Source organism: Syngnathoides biaculeatus, chromosome 5 (assembly GCF_019802595.1).
Source record: "Syngnathoides biaculeatus isolate LvHL_M chromosome 5, ASM1980259v1, whole genome shotgun sequence".
Taxonomy (NCBI): domain Eukaryota; kingdom Metazoa; phylum Chordata; class Actinopteri; order Syngnathiformes; family Syngnathidae; genus Syngnathoides; species Syngnathoides biaculeatus.
The window spans coordinates 13,705,038-13,720,679 of NC_084644.1; the positions used below are offsets into that span (position 1 = coordinate 13,705,038).

General features: G+C 41.0%; 1 long non-coding RNA gene across 2 annotated transcripts in view; it reads right to left on the minus strand.

Annotated features, from left to right (window-relative positions):
* The window catches only part of LOC133500548 (uncharacterized), a 43,950-nt gene that overhangs the window by 5,600 nt on the left and 22,708 nt on the right, over positions 1 to 15,642 (minus strand). Inside the window, exon 3 of one of the 2 annotated variants that reach the window (XR_009794937.1) lies at positions 10 to 187. The exons of the other annotated variant lie outside the window; for it this stretch is intronic. This is a non-coding gene — a long non-coding RNA (uncharacterized LOC133500548). The remainder of the gene's footprint in view (positions 1 to 9; positions 188 to 15,642) is intronic. 2 annotated transcript variants of the gene reach the window in all.

The window sequence follows — 15,642 nt, forward strand, 5'->3', positions numbered from 1 at the left end:
CAAACATACCTTTTGGACTTATTATATGCACTGCATATAAAGTACTTATCCTGGTCATACAGTAAAAAAAACTGCATCAGGGTTCCGCCCTGATCCTCTTCCTGTTTGCGGTAGCAATGAATAGGCTGACAGATGAGGTTCGACTGGATTCCCCTTGGACCATGATGTTCGCAGATGATATTGTGATCTGCAGTGAAAGCAGGAAGCAGGTGGAGGAACAATTAAAAAGATGGAGGCACGCACTGGAAAGGAAAGGAATGAAGATTAGCCGAAGTAAAACAGAGTATATATGCATGAATAAGGGAGAAGAGATGGCACGGGTGGACAACTACAAATATTTAGGGTCAACAATCTAGAGCAATGGTGGTAGCTCAGTGGTTAGAGCACTGGTTTGGTAAACCAGGGGTTGTGGGTTCGTATCCCACTGGGGCCTCCACTCCCTGAGAAGAGTTGTGTCAGGAAGGGCATCCGGCGTAAAAATTGTTCCAAAATATATGCGCGTTCATCTGAGATGACACGTTGTGGCGACCGCGAAAGGGACAAGCCAAAAGAAGAATCCAGAGCAATGGTAAGTGTGGTAAGGAAGTGAAGAAACGGGCTCAAGCAGGTTGGAACAGCTAGCGGAAGGTGTCTGGTGTCTTATGTGACAGAAGAGTCTCTGCTAAGATGAAGGGCAAAGCTTATAAAACAGGCGGTACGGATTAGAGACGGTGGCACTGAATAAACAACAGGAAGCAGAACTGGAGGTAGCAGAAATGAAGATGTTGAGGTTCTCGGTCAGAGTGAGGAGGTTGGATATGATTAGAAATGAGCTCATTAGAGGGACAGCCAAAATTGGATGTTTTGGAGACAAGGTTCGAGAGAGTAGACTTCGATGGTTTGGACATGTCCAGAGGCGAGAGAGTGAGTATGTTGATAGAAGGGTGCTGAGGATGGAGCTGCCAGGAAAAAGAGTGAGAGGAAGACCAAAGAAAAAGGTTGATGGATGTGGTGAGGGAGGACATGAAGACTGTGGGTGTTAGAGAGGAAGATGCACGAGAAAGAGCTAGATGGAAAAAGATGACACGCTGTGGCGACCCCTAATCGGGACAAGCCGAAAGGAAAAGAAGAAGAAGAAGACACTGTACATACATATTGAGTTAGGCCTACATAGCAAGGGGGATTGTCATAAACTGAGGGTCAAGTGCAATTGTGAAGCAATTGGTCCAAAATGGAGTGCACAATTTAGCTGTAACCAACAGATATGCTCAGAATTCAGTCTAACTGAAGAGAACAGTTTGATAAGTAAAAAAATGTTGTCCTGAATTAAATTATGTGAAAGAAGGAATGATTTCCAATACTTATGGGATATAAATCTAGTGTAAAATATTTTTTAAAAATTACTGAATGATCCATCGTTTATTGCTTTATCCAATCAATTAAAGTCAAATGTCTCTTCCTTAGTATAGATTACAGGATTTTAGCAGATTTGAAGACTGAACTCTTTTTGATAGTTCCATTCATCATTCATTCCAGTCGGTTAGGGTAAAATCAAAAACACAAATTCCCAATTTATCAAATACATTCCAAACAATGTTTATGTCTGTGGCATTTGACAACCATAAAACAGTTTTTAAGCATCACTTATTGTATTTTTTTCTTTTCGAAAATCTAAATTTAATACTTGTATTTCACTGACACCGTTTATTTCTTTGTAAACGTATTGGCTTTGGTGTTTAATAAATTTTTTCACAGCAGACAGAGTAAGTAAAAAATAAAATATTGTAGACTTCATATGTTTCCACAAAACTTTGCAGAGTAGTGCATGAGCCAAGGAAGGACCCGTTACATTTTTGTGTCAATTTGGTGAAAACTAGGGGAATTTACTTTCATTATTTGCACTACTCTGACATCAACAGAACAGTTCACATCTCTAGGAATAAAAATGGTATCTACTGTATCTGGTCTATTTACCAAGGAGTAAGCTAATTAAAGCAGTTTACAAACATCGATAGCCAAGCCTAATTTCAGCATTTTCCACTCTCCCTGATCAAAGTCGGTAAAGGGCCAATTTTCAGATGTCTCAGATTATCATGGGCTCTGCAGTGTGGAGCAATCCCCCCGAGACCAGCTTCTTCTACCTTACTCTTTATACTTCTATGTATTTACTGATTGCCCGCGTGACCTATGGTTAGAGAGCCCCAGATACACCTTAATTGTACACCTATAGAACAGTAAAACACATTGTACGCATTGCTGTTGGCTCCTGACGCACAGACTTACTGGCGTCACATGGTACCCCCACCAGGCCCCGCATCCTAAATTCAAATACACAGGAACATGCACTGTACAGTATTTTCTATACATTTTATGGTTGCATTTTTTTTTGTTCAAATACATTTGTAATGCATTTAAAAGCATTTTTAAAGAAGTTTTTGTGGGTTTTACTAAGTTTTTTTTAAAAGCATGGGAGGTGTAAGACTATTAAAGGTACTATATATATGGGGTCTCTATATCAGATATTTAATTCTATAGTGGATGAGTATGGACAGTATCCCCTGAGATAAATAGATTCCCTGTACTGTATACTTCACAGGAATATTCAAAAAGACTATCCATCCATCCATTTTCTTTTGCCACTTATCCTCAAAAGGCTCGTGGGGAGCTGTCAACGGGCAGGAGGCAGGGTACACCCTGAACTGGTTGCCAGCCAATCGCAGGATACATAGAAACAGCCACACTCACAATCACACCTAGGGGCAATTTAGTGTGTCCAATTAATGCTGCATGTTTTTGGGGTGTGGGAGGAAACCAGAGTGCCTGGAGAAAAACCATGCAGGCACGGGGAGGACATGCAAACTCCACACAGGTGGTGCCGGGATCGTACCCGCGTCCTCAGAACTGTGAGGCCAACATTTTACCAGCTGATTCACCGTACCGCCTCAAAACGACTATTACAGTATGTGTAATTGTGTCGCGCTTGTATTTGATTTCATTCATTCTACAGGTGAACATGTTGTGTTGAACTTTTTAAGACAAATCCAAAAAGCTGATAATTCAAAGCGCTTATCTGACCATTTCATATCGTTTGATCGACAACCAGGACCGGACAAGGCCCAACAAGAGCTGAGCCAGAACACATTTAAACGTTTAAAGAATGACAGGGAGTCATGTAATGAGCAGGTGGAGATGAAAACAGACAGAGCGAGGGCAGACTGGCAGAGAAAGAGAGAACGATACACACGCACATGCACCTACACACACAAATACAGTACACGTGCACACACAGTTCACAAACCTGTGCAAGAGCCATCCTCTGTTTTGGGAATAATAGTCTGGAGGAAGCTTACAGGCACACAGCTTCACATGACTGCATGCAATATATAGTCACACGCTTGCCTACACACACACACACACACACACACACACAAACTCAAATATTACCGCAAAGACTCATGGGTATAAAACTACACACACACACACACACACACACACACACACACACGCACACGCGCACACACACGCGCGCGCACACACACACACACACACACACACGCGCGCACACACACACAGAGCAGAGTAGTATTAATATACTGTACACAGTTTTGCATGTGAGCAAGTGCTGGGACATTGCCCATTGCATAGAATTTTATGAGCAGTTTACCAATATTACTTTCCACACACACGCGGACACACACGCAGAGAGGATCATAAGCAAGGGTGGCGAACTATGTAGGAATGTTTCGCATCATGCAGTGTTTCGCGACAGTCTGTCAGCGTGATAGATGCGCTGGGAAACGGCGGCATAAGAGGTGATTAAAAAGAGGAAATGGGGAGGCATTCATTAAAGTACGGTAGTCCGTGTCAACTGGGGGGGCTGCCGTGTCAAGACTCCCGGGAACTTCTGCAGGCTTGGTCTCACAAGAGAACCCAGCGAAAGGGAGCATTCCTCATGGCCTTTGTGCTGAACTAACTGTAGCGGATTAACCTGGCAGCCGGTGCAAAGATGCTTTATTTCCTTATCGTTCAGAAGTAGCTTGGCACAATTCTCCTTTTAAGTTTCAATGTGAAATTCCTGCGTGAACAGGTGATGCCTGCTCAAGAATGCAAATGTGAGCGCTTCCAAGTGAATGGAATTCGCACAGTGTGTTATCAACAGAAGATGACAAAAGCCCTCTGATGAAGACGGCGTTACGTTTCCTTCATTTGTTTGAATGAAATTCATCCCTGCTTCTGAATATCAGCAACTTCGTGTAGCCCCCCCTTCCTGGTTTTTGGCATGATAAAGAGAATGAGGTGCAATATACCTTGAAAACAGTGATTCAGGATTTAGTCTCAGTAAAAGTTTCCATCCTCATTTTAGGTTCTTTTTGTCCCAAATGAAGGCCTCATTTGGTATTTTAAAAGGTAAATCAGAGTGGCCGCAAACATGAATTCAAAGTACCTAATTTTCTGAGGTGAGGCCATAATTGGTCCCAACATTGTTCCGGTGGTTTTGGGATCATTTGGTGGTGAATGGAGATAGAAATAATCAATTCAAGGTTCTTAAATTAGTGGTAAAGGCAATGTTTTAAGTATCACCATATGCGCATAGAGACAAACAACCTCTCTGTAGCTATGCTAATTAGTATAGATGGGTAGCCCACTATGCTATATTTCGGGTTTGGTCACATGATGTTCGCCAGGGCACTTGTGACGTTAATTCCGGTCAATAGCCGAGCTATTGCCCCCTAAGATAGGTGAAAATTTATGAATTTATCTATTTAATTCATATTCCAGAAACACAGCATTAATCACAATATGGTCTTTAGAATAGTGAGGTAACATACAACATCATCTTCCAAAAACAAAACAAAACAAACATTGACTTCCATTATAAGTAACAGTGTGGTGTGTGACGATTTAGGATTGTGTAGGTCTTGTCCAGGGGTGCCCAGACTTTTTTACCCCAAGATCTACATTTCAAGCAGCCAGCCTCTTGTGATCGACCTTGGGGGGGGTGTGACCTTTTTCTTTTTTTTTTTTTTTTTTTTTTTTTTTAGAATGACCAAGTCACAAAGATCTACCTACTAACAAAATGCAAAACACATTTATTTTAAAGTGTATTGAGGATTCTTTTTGTGTAAATCTAAGTTTGTGTGCCTTGCATAACTACATGAGCCAATATTGAACAACACAACATAATTAACTATAAAGATTTTTTGTAACTATCTGAGTTCACGTTGATGATCACTAAACACCACACAAATGAAAATGCACACCGGGGCTGTGTCACTCACGTTAGTGGATTCGTCCAACCGCAGTGATAAAAACAATCTGAGATGTCCTTCCACACATCAGCCACGGCTTCACAGCGCCGTGTAACTGTAACTTTACAGCTGCAGAGATTTTATTGAAGATAATATTCCCGCCTTATTTTTAAAAGATCGGAACAATGAGTCAGATATGCCTCTTTTACCATCTCTCCATCTTGGAAGGACGATGGATGATGTGACGAACCCGGAACGATGCTTTGGTGGCAGCTTTCGATGTTGAACTATATTTTGTGAAAAGTTCACTTTTCTCATTCTTAGCTTCTTTTTCGGCGGAATGTCGGCATCGTAGTCTCCATAAACAGTTTGAAAATGGCGCTACACGTTTCACTCCACTGGCAGATGAGGCAAATGCACTTTGAAAAGGACATTGTGAAAAATGAGTCCGCCTCCCATTCTGTATGAAAGTGGTGTCTTTGTTTTCTTCTTTACGCCAACATCCATACTCATGCTTGAAAAGATTTCTTAAGCGAGGGCTTAAAATAGGGGGGAACTCGCTGACTAGCGTGTTTTCCTGTACTAAGTGTCGTTGTTTGCACATGCGCGGTGAGCTAAAGGTCAGAAAAATACAGCTGTTTTTTTTTTTTTTTTTTTTTTTCAGCCCGCTCTCGTGATCGACCCAAACTGCCTCGCTGCATTGAGCAGTCCTGGTCTAGTCATTCTGCGCAATACCATGAATGCATAAAAGCACTTTAACATGCTGCTAGTGGAAACTTGACCAGTATTCAGAGGATGCTAAAGATTTGGTGTCCATGACAATTCATTTTGCACAGTCATCTATGAATGGATGAATGTCCATTTCCCTGGGATATACTGTAGATTATTGCTGCACTATATTGGAAAAAGATGACATTGCGATTTTATTTAACATTACAATACATTTTACCATGTAAAAAAAATACAGAACATACTTGTAATGTGAAAACCAGCACATTTTTTCTCCTTCTCTGTAATATTTAAATGCATAGGTGTATTGAGCAATAGTCCATAGAGAAATTACGTTGAAATAATTTATTTTCATACCCAGTTATTCTGTAGTCATTAGCATACTCCCAACAATATTCATTTTTAATCCATTTAATTTCATACTTATATTTTAACATATGCTAAAGTACTTCTATATTTTACTGCATTAGTTTCACCAAAACAACTTTTTCTACACACCTAAAGTTTGTGACTTGAAAAATGCGATGGCTCTCCCACAGTGGGGAAAAAGTCATGCTGACAGACCAGTGCAACAGATTCTAGCCACTGGAGGTTTTAACCAAAAATATTTTTATCAAACGTGTTGTTATGAGTAAGCACAGCAAAGATGCTTGACGATATAGCATCCATTTTCCAAGGTTGTTGTACTAGTAATTGATTGACAGCTCACAGTTGAGCAGAGGGTGGTTTCACACATTCAACGCTCACGCCTACAGAGTATGACTTTATTTTTCACTATTCATAAGCCTCATTTTGTATACTTGTTCATTTTTATTATTCAAATTGGGCAAATTGTGAACAACATTGTGGTGTGTCAAAATTATAAGACTATTTAAAAAAATAAAATAAAACCCCACATTAAAACCCTTCAAAATCCTTTTTTTGGGAGTAAATACATCAGAAGACAAAAAAAAAACCCGACCTGAAGTAAATTAGAAGAAATAAATAATTCACAAGTATTTTTGAATCGGCAATTGCTTTTTAATCACGCTGCCTGTGCGTGTATTTGATAGACTGAGTTCATGTGGAGTACATCAAAGTCCCACATGACATCATGCATGACAGCAGTCCAGCCTTTCGAACACGTGTCGCGACAAAGTCACAATTTCAACGGTTCCGCCGTATTGACTGTAGCAGATGCTTTTGAGAATAGAGACACGGGGTCAGCAGGGCGCACGTTTTGCATTTAGCAGTGACGGGAAGCAACTGGAAAATGAATTGCTGGCGTTAGAAGCTCAGTGTCACAAATATTAAATCTGTGGATCACAGTTTTCATGTCATCTCTACAAGATGACATCTCTTAAGAGTCACTAAAGGGGAAAAGATGAGAGATGGTGAAGGGCTGCCACTATTTGTGCAAGCAGCCTTGATTTAAAGACAATATAAGATGTTTACTGTTCCTTCACTGCGCAACACACATCGTGGGCTTAGTCAATCCCCACAGCTGCATAATAGCATAAACACTATCAGGTTCTGTTATTCCCCTCACTAACCTCTTGCCAGTTTAGTCTCTTGAGAATCATACGAGTCCCCACAAAAAAAAAGAATAAAACACCTCCATCGGGATCACTCCTTCGCGTCGTCTTGCCTCCGCAGCTTTATTTATTTATTTTCCAGAGGAAACAGATGCATTAAGCTTTACAGCATAGGGTGAGAGAAGTGTTTCTAACACCTTTGGTCATGTGCTGCGCTATAACACCGCTCTAACCCGCCAATGCTATGCAGCGACAGATTTAATGCAGACTTGCTGCCTGGGCTTTAGTGAAATGAGGCGCTTGTTACTTAAAAAAGTACTTGTTATTTATCTCCTGAATTTGGTTTGATTTTGCGACTGCACTTGACACAGATTCAGTGCACAATGCACAGGATTACATATGCCTGGTGATGTGAGTGTGTGCGAGTTTGTGTGCCTGCAGGTGACCTTGCACAAAAAGCAGATAGCCATCACTTAAGGATTTCTGTGCCACTTTAATCTGTTTATCCTCACAATCAGAAAGTTACTTATTCCTATTCACAGGCACATTGTGTAATGGCACAGGGATGCTGCTTTTTTTTTTGTCAAAACACAAGGTTTCACCTTCCAGGTCCTGCTAGGCTGCAGCGTCGGCTGCTTTTCATCATGCTCTTTTAATTAGTGACTGATTTAGCTGTGGTTAGGTGATCCCAGTGTCTTACCAATCAATGAGGGAATACATTGGAAGCGCTCGTGCCTGAAAAGTGGACCAACCGTGTGAATTGTGTGAGGAACGAAAACGATACATTTCCTCGTATTGAACCAGAATAAGTACATGCTCTGTAGCATAGTTTGAGGCAAGATGTTGACCCACCCATATGGCCAAATGCAAAATAATACAGGCAAATGATGTTGCAATATTGCAGCTGTAATGGTGAATCAAAAATGTCATGTTGTATCACATCAGCTTTTACAGCAAAAATCATATTTCCCAGTACAAAGTGATATCCATGGGGATCTCCTTTGATGTGTGTCAATCTGCGTTTTAGGGCACAGCGCTATGGTTTAGTACTCTATCGTGGTGCTTGTAATACAGTGTATGATTTTATTTTTCTTATTTTTTTTGACAAGCTAGGACCATTTGCTCACATATGCGACCTGAATTTTGAATGGTGCAGGGATCTTCCATGTGCTTGTCTGTGTGTGTGTGGGCATGTGTGTGGGTGTGTGAGTGTGCTTTTTACATTTCTGAAAGTGAGAGCGTCGCTGCGCAGTTAATGGAATAAATGGAATTAGTTTCAAAGCCTAACGCCACCACGATGATGTGGGAAGGCTCCAGATTCAAGCCCGATACATGCGGCCATACCGCTAACACCAACGAGCTGGAATGTCGAATTTGAAGTCATAACAAAGACAAGACTTAAAATATGAAAGTGACAAAATCCATTTTACAAATGTATATTTACTTTTTGTTTGGAAATGAGGTAAGAGAATTGTTACTCCTACACCACGACAGCGTCCTGAGTCAGCTTCATCTCATTACCGTCAATCCATAAAAGAAAGCGAAAGGAGGCATGTCCTCCCAGTCAAATAATGAAATGTATCCCTTCTATGTACAGGCTTTTTGACAAGAGTCTTTAGTCAGAATCCGAAAAGGGACATTCGAACCCGACCACCGAGATAGCCTAAAGCTCAACGTCGCGTTTTCAGTGACCACATGGAAATTGAGGGGACTTGAAATGTCAGAATAAAATGACGTCAAGGAGCCACACAAGAGTGAAAAGTCAAGGTGATTGTTCCCGTTTGCACCGGTAAAAGGTTATAAAACATGAAAAGTACAAATGGAATCTTTCTGCTGAAGGTTTTTTCCATCAGCTTCTACTTATAAACTTCAACGGGATAATAGCATTGTGAGTGCAGCTCTCATTTGCCCCTCTTCTCTGAATATTTGAGTGTTCTGAATGAGCGTGTGCATAATTACAATTTATCGTAATTTGTTTGGTAGCTGCAGTTGATTTTCCGTATTAAATCAGCCACCCTCTCGACTGTAACTGTTCCACATAAGAAAAAGAAAACATTCACGAAAGCATCTAGTGCTAATGGAGTTATCAACTGCTGGCATGTTTTTTTTTTTTACTCCTGATGAATATTTATATCTGCAAGGACTTGGCAGCAGAGGACCTTGATTGATGACATGTGAATTTGATAGCATCTCCTGCAGGAGTAAAAGAAGGTAGCAGAGTAACCACGCTGGAAAATAAATAACTACAACAGGCAGCACTGAGTGCTAGGGGTGCACAGTATATACGATGTATGTGGTAGACGGTAACAGTTTGGCCTACGGTGGGGATTTGAACTTTACAACTGCAGTAACATTTGTTTTTGTTGTTGTGTTTTATTGTGTAGCAGGAATACATAAGATAGATGAATAGACAGACTTTTGGTATTGTTACTATGAGCGTGTGAATATTTCTGGATTTGCATGAAATAAGTGAAGGGGTGACAATTCATACCAAAGAAAAATAATGTAAGCATAATATAAGGGCTGATGATAGTTAAAAAAACCTTTCAATTTTAAATGAATATGTAATGCAAGGGTGCTCAATGCGTCTATCGCAATCGACGAGGCAGTTTCGGTCGAAAAAAAAATATACATATATCAGCCGTATTTTTTTTTTTTAACTTTACCTCACCCCGCATGTGCAAACAACGACAGTACAGAAAAACACACTGTCAGTGAGTCCCCCTGTTATTTTAAGATCTTGCTTAAGAAATCTTATCAAACATGAGTATGGATGCTGCAGTAAAGAAGACAAAAACGTATAGGGTTAGGAATGTGAGGCGGACTTTTTTTTCACAATGTCATTCTCGAAGTGCGTTTGCCTCCTCTGCCAGTGTAGTGAAATGTGGAACCGCATCTTCGAGCTTATTATGGAAAATATGACACCGACATTCCGCTGAAAAGCAAGCTGAGAATGAGAAAAGTGGACGAAAGAAAATCCTAACTGGCCGCACAGCAGTCACTTTTCACACAATATAGTTCAACAGCGAAAGCTGCCACTATCGTTTCCGGGTTCGTCACATCACACATAAAAGAGGCACAGCTGACTCATTGTTCCGATCTTTTAAAAATAAGGCGGAAATATTATCTTCAATAAAATCTCTGCAGCTGTAAAGGAGTACAGTTACACAGTGCTGTAAAGCAATGGCTGATGTGTGGAAGGACATCGTAGATTGTGAGTGTTTCTCACTGCAGTTGGACGAATCCACTGACGTGAGTGACACAGCCCAGGTGTGCATTTTCATTCGTGTGGTGTTTAGTGATCATCAGCGTGAACTCAGATAGTTACAAAAAATGTTTAAAGTTAATTATGTTGTTTAATATTGGCTCATGCGGTTATGCAAGGCACCCAAGCATACAGTTACACATAAAGAATCCTCAATATACTTTAAAATAAATATGTTTTGCATTTTTGTAGTGGTTAGATCTTTGTGACTCATCATTAGTCATTCTAAAAAGAAAAAAAAAAAGTCAGCTCCAACCCAGTCGATCGCGAGAGGCTGGATGCTTGAGAAGTAGATCTTGGGGTAAAAAAGTCTGGGCACTCCTGATGAAATGTAAAGAAAGGAGAGTGATGAATAATTAACACATTAACGTGGGTTAAAGGCTAGTGTGTTTACAATTCAAGTGCAACATGCTGCCAATAATATATATATAATATAACATTACCATGAAATGATTCCATTTATAAGGGTATATGAATTTTAGGCCATATCATCCAGCCCTCTGTACCCATGCTGCTGCACTGATCCCTCTGTTCAATGGCAACAAGAGCTGGCGGCTCGTCGACATGACATGGATCAAAGAGTAAAGAAGGGGAGGGTGGCGGGGGTGAGAGTTAGGCAGGGCGAAAGAAAGCAAAGATAAAGACACCCATGCCATGAAGAGAAAAAATAAACAGTGAATAGAGATTAACATGCTGCGGAGGGGATGTTGGAAGGAAGGCATGAACCAAAGAGTTTATACACAGCAAACCAGTGTGGACTGAGTATGTCTGTGGATATGCTTGTGTCAATGCGTGAGTATGTGTGTGTGTGCAGGACAGAGAGAGTGGATCTATTGCAATAGAGGACACACTCCACAGGCTGTGATTGAAGTATGGGCCAATTAACACGAGAAGCACTGAGCTCCAGCTGCACTCTTCTCTTCATTCCTAAGCTCCTCTAAAATGCCATATCACACACACGCACGCACACACACACACACACACACACACAAATGTATTCACACCATGAAGAGAAAACAGAGGCCACACATTTGTCTAGCACACTTCAATGTGTACAAGTGAAAAATATATACAGTAGTCTTTAAGAAAGGGCCCCCTTCTATAAGAGGGCGAAATATTTCGTAAATGGCCTCGATCACTACAGCGCCGTGCATATATTGCGCGTTTGTTGTGCTGTAATAACTGTCCGGAGCAGCTCGGCCTGATTGAGTCCAGCCGCAGCCAAAGGCAGCAGGGAGCAGCTCTATAACTCTGCATGACAGAACGGAATGAAGCTGCACAGCCCGGCGTGGCCTAATAACAACGCTGAACATTGCAGTTCCACAGTTTGTCATGCTCCCATCTCCATTCAGGTTTCCCCACCCGCAGATGTGACACCGCGCGGTGTCTGGCACTGCGCCTCTGTTGGGGGGGGAGGCTAAAAGAAAGGGTTCCGAGGGGTGAGGACGGACGGCAGATCCGTTGCTTCCTGTCTCTCGCCCCGGCCTCCTGTCACTCCCGCAGTGTCAGCCCAGGGCACTCGGTGCAGATGTACAGTGAACGAGAAAGGAGGGTCATCTGAGCGCATTGTGATGAAGGTTATTTAAAAATCACACAGATTTTTTTTTTTTTTTTGAAAGGCTAAAATTAATTTTAAAAATCATTAGACCAAATGTAGAGCATGTGTGTACATATTTGCCTTTAAGAAGCAGGGCCTCGTTGTACGGCACGTGAGTGTCTGGGTGAGAGGCTTACTCTATATGCAAAAAGTGATAGAGCCCTGATTGATAACAATTGCATGAGCGAGAAGGTGGTGATTGCTGGGGAGCGAGCGAGAGAGAGAGAGAGAAAGAGAGAGAGAGAGAGAGAGAAACTGCAGGAAACAGAGCATGACACAGTACAGCCACCCCCCTTTTGTGTATTGCATTTTATCGGTTCTGTACAAGTGAATTTTGATTTAATTTTAGTTGATTTAGTGAGGTGGTGGAACGGATCAATGACATTTGACATTTAAAAAAATTGTGAGATATGAGTGAAATTGAGCGACAAGCTTGCAGGTCAAGGTACCGCTATATTAAGCAAATCAAAGAATTTAAACTGTTCATAGGTGTGAATGTGAGTGGAAATGTTTGTCTCTATAGTAATGCATGTGGCCTGAGATTGACTGGCGACCATCCCAGGGTGGATCCTGCCTCTCACCCCTAATGATGAAAAACATGAGAAAACAGATGGAAGGACTTCCTCAGAGGTCTTCAATTTTCCAATTTATGTGGACTCAAACTATTCTGATGAGCATTTATCGGTTGTAACTTTTACTCTACATTATCATTGAAGATTATTTTACATGGGTATTGTTGAGCAGACATGTTGCTGTATTCTCTCTATGTGAGGTAAAAGAAGAAGACAAAATACAAGGCTCCCAAAAATGATCAGGTTTGTTGCTTGGACTGCTGACAGTCAAATTACTTTTTCCACTAACACTTGGAGCTTGTAAGAGGATATTTCCGTTCTGCAACTACAATTTCTCCCTTTGCTGCACCCCCAACATAGAATGACACACTTTCAAAAGAAGTTAATTTGCCTTCAGCTACTTAAAAGCGCAATAAAGTTTCAAACTGGCGCAGGTGTTGCTTTGAGACCTCCACAAGCGCCTGCGACAGCTTCCTGTGGATAAACATTGGGAATCTAAGTGACTGAATGGTGCAGCACAGTTGAAATGGTTAAAGGGTACTTGGAGACAGCCTGCGTTACGTTTTTAAATAACGCTCTATTTGTGAAGGTGCTTTTGAACTGGCTTCTCACAATTCTTGGCATGTTTGATTGTAGCAAAGAATAACTGGAAAGAAAGAAGAGTCGATCGTCGATTCAGAGCTGCTTGTTGACAAAATAAAATACAGTATTTGTGTGAATACTGATTTTATCACGACGGAGGGTGCGTGGATTGCGATCAATCAAAAGTTTACATTTTATTAAGATAATGCCAAATGCGAGGGTCACGTTACCAGCCCTTTGCCAAGGGATGCTCGCTATAGTATTTATTTTTCACACAAGGGAGCTTGAGGGGAAAATGCAAAGATTTGCATTGCAACAAAAGATTCATCGGAGGCAGAAAGTCAAGTGAAACAATCACCGTTCAACCTCGGCTCTCCTTAGTTTGTGTTTACTGTCAGCTTCCACATACGCTTTTTATTGTTCTGCTTGCAGTATAGCAGATTGGATTTGCTCTAGTCAGATAATGTAGATGAGGATTTACTTCACTGCAGTCGTCTTCTATAAGCTGTGATTGCATCCTCACGGGCAGCCTGCTCTCACAAGAAGTTAGTCTGTCTTTATACAAATATTAAGAAATATTTAATTTGAACATTTTTAATGTGCAGTATTTGTTGGGTTACTTAAAATTGTGTACTGTGGTGTATATACAGTATGGATATATGTGGTTTTATGTACTGTAGAGTGGAGCCCTAAAGGTCCCAGATTTTGGCGATTTAGAATTCCATAGAGCAAAGGTGGCTAAATTGTGTCTCTTTGCCTGCTTTCGTGCAGCTCGCGTGAAGGGACAAAAGCATATCGGAGTTCTGTTTTTTTTTTAATGTGCATGTGTGCTTGTCTTGAATTCATTACGTTAGTTGCGGGCACGCCTTGCTTTGCGTTTATTATGGTATTTGCGTGCATGCATTGGTTGAGTTTATTGCGTTTGTTACGGGTATTGTGACAACAAGTTCAGTGTGTGTGTGGGTGTCGTTAGGTGAGTGAGATGGGACTGTGCAGGCATGTACAGTGTTAGAGTGAGAAGGGGAACAAAAGTGACCGGGGAAGAGTAGGCTTATTATTGTTGTTTTAAAAGGAAATAGTTTGGCTCATAGTTTATAACAACCTATATTACAACCTCGACTCTGGAAAAGACATCAACCGACCACGGTCATGTGACCATAGCAGGAAAGGTTAATACAGTATTTACACAAAATTGGCATACGCACTGAATGGAAAATAACTCTGTTTCCCAGTCAGGGCTTTGGGGAAAATGTCAATTTTTGTCTAAAATCAGCTGGGGAAAAAATGCACAGTTAAAACAAAAATACAGTATGTATACGAAGGCAGGACGTTTTTGATAGAGGTGGAGAGCTCATATTTTTGTTGTTGACCGCAACGGCCACCCATTCTTCCTTTTGTGTCACGTCTATCGCACGTTTCACAGCATTAAATCTTCACTTTACATTCACTCCACGTTAACATTGACCTGAAATTTTCAAAAGGGAGTGACCTTCACACTCACAAGTTAGTCACTTCGAAAAACAACACCGAAAACCAAACGCAGTTTATAAAATAATTTATCATGTAGAGATGAACACTTGCATCGTGTCAACTGTCTTGGAACATTGCAAGGGCCAAAAAGCCACTCAATGAAGGGGAAATTATTTAAAAAAAAGAATGCCTTGGTGAAATCTTGTGTCCTGAAAGCAAAAATCTTAAACAAGTTGTATCAGACCTTCAACTCTCCCGCCACAAAGTAGAGAGAATATCGGACGTCAGTACTTATGCACTGAGACCTCCAGTCACGAGTATTTTAGTAATGAGAGTTGTGACATACAAGACAAGACTTGGTTGAATGGGTAATTTGTCTGTGTGAGAAAGAGCACACAATTTGAATTTTGTAAAATTATTGTCATGTGGTCTTGGTACTCTGTCGGAGTTGATTTTTCATGTTAAGTTGCTGTGTGACATTTACAGTAAATATGGCTGTGCAAAGGTATGTGTGTGAGGAGGGAATGATGTTTATGTGTAAGATGTGGCTTTTTGGCTCTTTTATGTGTATGATGTGGCTCTTTTCCATAACACGGTAAAAAATGTGCCTCTTGATCTCTGACTGGTTGGCCACCCTTGCCATAAAGTGATTCTCTAACATGGACTGAGGAGAAAACGTCATTTT